Below are 4,893 nucleotides of genomic sequence, written 5' to 3' on the forward strand. Positions count from 1 at the left end.
TTCTTGTTTTCAATCACTGAATTCATAATACTTAAGTGGTATATTACCAAAATATTATCAACGTGAGCCTGTCATATCAACAAATTTAGGAGAATTATCATTGTATTATTCAAATTAGTGCTCCGATGAAAGTTTAATATCATCAAGTTCTACATTACAATATTTAAATAGATAAAATTAAATTAAACAAAAAGATCAGTGACACATCATTATCAAATGGTGACAAAAGAAGTCAAAGAAGAATGTCTTATCATCAAGAGTGGAAAAAGATAAAAATGTAAAAAGACAAAAATAAAAAAAAAAAATTATCTTATTATACTTCTTTTAAGACTTTTGTAAAAAGTATGAGTGACGTTGTAGTAATTTCTTAAGACATATCTTTTACAAGCTTTTTTTTCGATATATGATGTTAAATAATGAAATTTTTATATACCAAAATAATACTCATGCAAGAATGATAGCATAAATGAATAATTTTGAAATTCTTTTTTAGGCGCAAAAAAAAAAAAAATGTATGTATTCAATCAAAAAGAATAAACAAATGAAGTTGAACCTAAGTTCATATACCATGATAGACTACTATTTTACCACTAGACAACTCATGCTTAATATTTCATTATATTGAATTAATTTTACTTATCAAACTTCATCTATCTACTTTTGTTATTCTATCCTTAAATGATAAAATGTTTATGTTCAATGTGTGTGGGGACAGAATCGAATGTGAACAGAGTCCTCACGCAAAACGTAATGATTGATCTCAGTTGTTCATCATAGTTTATTAATTATTTGATGCGTAATATATTTGGAAACAAATAATTCTCGTAGTACGAGTTATCGATCCACAGGGAAGTGGTTGTATCAAGCACTAGTTACTAACTTATTCATTAGAGCTAATCCTAACAATTACTTAGATGATTGATTGGCATAAAATAAATAAAATAAAACAGAGGTTCAGTATTTTGAAAACAATAAGAGAGAAGATGAGATTCATGAGATTCACGTATTTAATCACCTAGTGCCAATTAATATTTGTAATATTTAGTTTGGAATTAAGACTTGTATGGGAATGTAAAGTGGAACAGAATTACACCTGTAATTTCTACCCCTAGTGAATTTCTACTCTCGTGGCTTAAACCCCTGATAAGATTGAAGATCAGCATTCAATTATTCTCAATTATTATCATCTCCCGATGCGCAACAATCTAGAATAAGATTCCCCCAATAAATTCCCCTTTTCCCAAGGTCCAACCATTAGGTGCAATCGTGTGTGCCCTAATTTATGCCCCAACTCCCATGAGTGACACAAACAAAGCAAACGAAACAAGTAACTATGGCCGTTAATTACAAGCATTAAACAATATTATCACGATTGCAACACAAGTATTAAACCCAAATAATAATATATTAAAGAAACTGAGAGCTCAGGCACATAAGTTCATAAACGCTTTTACCCAAGAATCTCTAAAGAATTTAGTCAAGCATAGCTAAATTACACATAGCAAATATAAATAAAGAATTACAAATCATCAAAAGAGTACAAGAATTAACCAGACGATTTTCTCAAATCTCCCTAGTCTTCTTCTTGCTTTCCAAGACAACTTGTGGCTCTTGATTTCTCTCCTTCTTGACTCCAAGAATCTCTTAATTCTAAACTATGAATTGTAAATTATCTATTCTAATTATTTACTCTAAACTAAACTTCTTCTTGTCTTTATTAGGGTTGAGGAAGGTGGGATTTTATAGTAGGTACAAAGCTGGGACGAAATAGGAATTTTCCTAATTTAATTTAGGAAGTTTCTTTGTAATGATTAGGCAATTATTGTAGCCATCTTGCTTTGGAATATTGCCATTTTAAATTAGGAAATTTCTAAAAATCGCGCACAGTGCAATAGGTACAGTTTGCAAGCTTATTTTGACCATTTTTTATTATCTAGACTTTGATGTCTTCATAAGAGTTGTAGCCCTTCGAGTCTTCTTTCCAATGGCGTAAGAATCACCTGAATCGGACATTCCTAGCATGAGATATGATCAAAATACTAAATTTTCGCCAATCTGTGCGACATGAAATGTTACTGGAAATTTTCGACGCGTCGAGCCTGGGGCTCGATGCGTCAAGTTTTCTGCTGAGTCATAGGTTGTAGCTCTTCGAGTCTTCTTTCCAATGGCGCAAGAATCACCTGAATCGGACATTCCTAGTATGAGATATGATCAAAATACTAAGTTGTCGCCGAATTCAACGGGAATTACAACTCCTTGGTCTTTTGATCCACTTTTCCCTTGTTTGATTCTTGTGATCAAATCTGTTGAAAGTACCACTCTTTGGCTCTCTTTGAAGCATTTTAGCCACCTCCTTAGCTTCACATTGACTTTGTTTTGGCTCCAAACTCGTCCTAGAATTACCCTTGCTTTTAACTTTGATCTAAAATGGTTCAAAAACACTAACAAACACCGTAAAACATTCAAAACAAGTGTGAATTATAATTAAATGATAATAGCAAGGAAACATGTATTAAATAAGCAAAATTAAAGAACTTAATTACTGAGATGATTCAAAATAACTATAAAAACAAGCACAGATGTGATAACACCATTATTGAAGAAAACAATAAAGTATTTATATTCAAATTAAGCAAAGACTTAGAAGATTTTTTTTTTTTTTTTTTTGTGTACGTACCCACAAAATATTTTATCTTATGTTAGATTTTCAACAATTAATACAATATACTTTAAATTCTCTATGTGCAAAACTTCATTTATGTATTCTTTATTAAATTTGATTAGTGAATTCTATCTTTGTTGCATCCTTCGCAAACAAATAAACCACCATCATGGAGACTTGTGAGGGCATATAGGTGCATATTCCATATTCCCTATAGTTGCATTATGGTAATAACCTCTTTGTGAATTTTATGAGTCCTCATTGTATCAAATACAGATATAATTTTTAATTTATTAGAATATTTAAGATTGAAAAGTCATTTCTTTTTAAAATTTGCCATGAACCATATAAGCGGAGGTGAGACAAATCTAAAGAGACTAAAAAAGTGTTCATTTGAAAGACTGCCTTTTTTTTTAAGACATTTGCAAGACTATCTTGGTTGTTTAAATAATTTTTAAAAAAAATTCTACAGAGTATTTATAAAAATAAATTTTCAACCTTTAACGTACTCTTTTACTCAATTGATAGAACTGGAGATTGATGATGAAATGTAATAATAAATAACCTTTTATTACAGGTCATTCCAGTTCTGGCATCATATTCGGCGATCGACAACGACCGAATCGTCGCCATCTACTAGAGAAGGCGACCAGGTGACCTTTCGCTGGGAAAGGCGGCCAGCTGGTCGCCTTCTGTTGGAGAAGGCGACCAACTGGTCGCCTTCTCTGGTAGATGGCAACCGGCGACGGTTCGGCCGTTGCCGGATATGAATCTGGAACTGGAATGACCTGTAACAGTAGGTAACTTACCGATTCTTGGACTTCATTGCCTCAATTTAACATGTTAAAGCGTGTAATTGCAATTTTTTAAAGTTTAGGGACCTAATTGACTTTTCAGGTAAAGTTTTGGGACTTATTTTGCCCTTTTCCTTATTATTTTTATATAAAAAATAGAGTTAATTTCCAAAATGGTCCTCCAACTATAGCCTTTTCTTAAATTGGTTTCTTGACTTTTAATTGCAACCAAAGTGGTCCTCCGACTATTAAATTTTAAGCCAAAATGATCTTCGTTAGCTTTGGCGTGAAGTGAGTGTTAAAATGAAGGATAAAACGGGTAATTTAGGTTTTATACTCCAATTTAATGAATCTACGACTCCCTTTCAGCAGTTTGCGCACGTTTTTTTTCAAATTAGGTTTTTGCTCTCCTCAATCTGCGACCAAAATGTGGGATAATCAACATGAAGGCCAAAAAAGTTCAACTTCAACTTCATCTGATCTACAAACTTCCCAAGGCAAAGATTTCACAATGGAGCATACAAACATTACGAACTAATGAAAATCCCAGTTAGAGATTCTGGGTTTGTGGAGAAAGCAATGTTAGCCAAAATTGTTATATTTTTATATTTTTATATTTTTATTTTTATTATTAATTTTACGGTTTAATGTTTAGAATTTATGTTTACAGGGTATGGTTGGTGTGGATTTCAAGAATGGTTTGATCCCCCAATGTGGTATAGGTCAAAGAAGATGATTCCCGGATTATTGAAGTGAACTAATCGAAACGAGCAAGAAATTGAGAGGTTGCGTGCAATTGTCAGAAATGGCGATGTGGCTTTCTGATCTCAAGAACTTGCGACTGTGGCAATAAAAGATGGTTTTGGTTTAGAAATAAGTAAATATAAAACAAAATTATGGATTAGTGGTTACACATATTCTTTAAAATAATGACAAATTTATATGAATTAAATATTCAAAGTTAAACAAATTATTAGCAAAATAATAATAATAATAATAATAATAATAATAATAATAATAATAATAATAATAAGATCAAATTTACCTTTTTAATGACATAATAACAAAATATGATTGATTACATAATATTTATACATTCATAATACATTAAATATTAATTTTACTATAAAATAATTTGAAGACAAAAATGTTAAACACAGTGGGGGATTTTACTAATTATGTGGAAATAGTCCACCAAAGAAGAGAGAGAGAAAAATAAAAAAATAAAAATAAAAAATAAAAATAAAAATAAATAAATAAAAAAGATGAGCTCAGAAGCGCTGTAAGTCATCCGATTAAGATCAGACAAGCTGTGGAGGCCCAAAACCACCACAAGACCGCAGCTTTCATCATTGCTTAAACTGGATGCACCAGCCGGGAATTGAACCCGGGTCTGTACCGTGGCAGGGTACTATTCTACCACTAGACCACTGGTGC

The 4,893-nt window shown here is 31.6% G+C and overlaps 1 non-coding gene across 1 annotated transcript; it reads right to left on the minus strand.

The window, feature by feature from the left end:
* Window positions 1-4,822: 4,822 nt before the first annotated feature.
* On the minus strand, window positions 4,823-4,893 carry TRNAG-GCC. The gene has a single exon. It is a non-coding gene; the product is annotated as a tRNA-Gly (tRNA).

The sequence above is a fragment of the Ipomoea nil genome, unplaced genomic scaffold (assembly GCF_001879475.1).
Source record: "Ipomoea nil cultivar Tokyo-kokei standard unplaced genomic scaffold, Asagao_1.1 scaffold1574, whole genome shotgun sequence".
Classification (NCBI taxonomy): Eukaryota; Viridiplantae; Streptophyta; class Magnoliopsida; order Solanales; family Convolvulaceae; genus Ipomoea; species Ipomoea nil.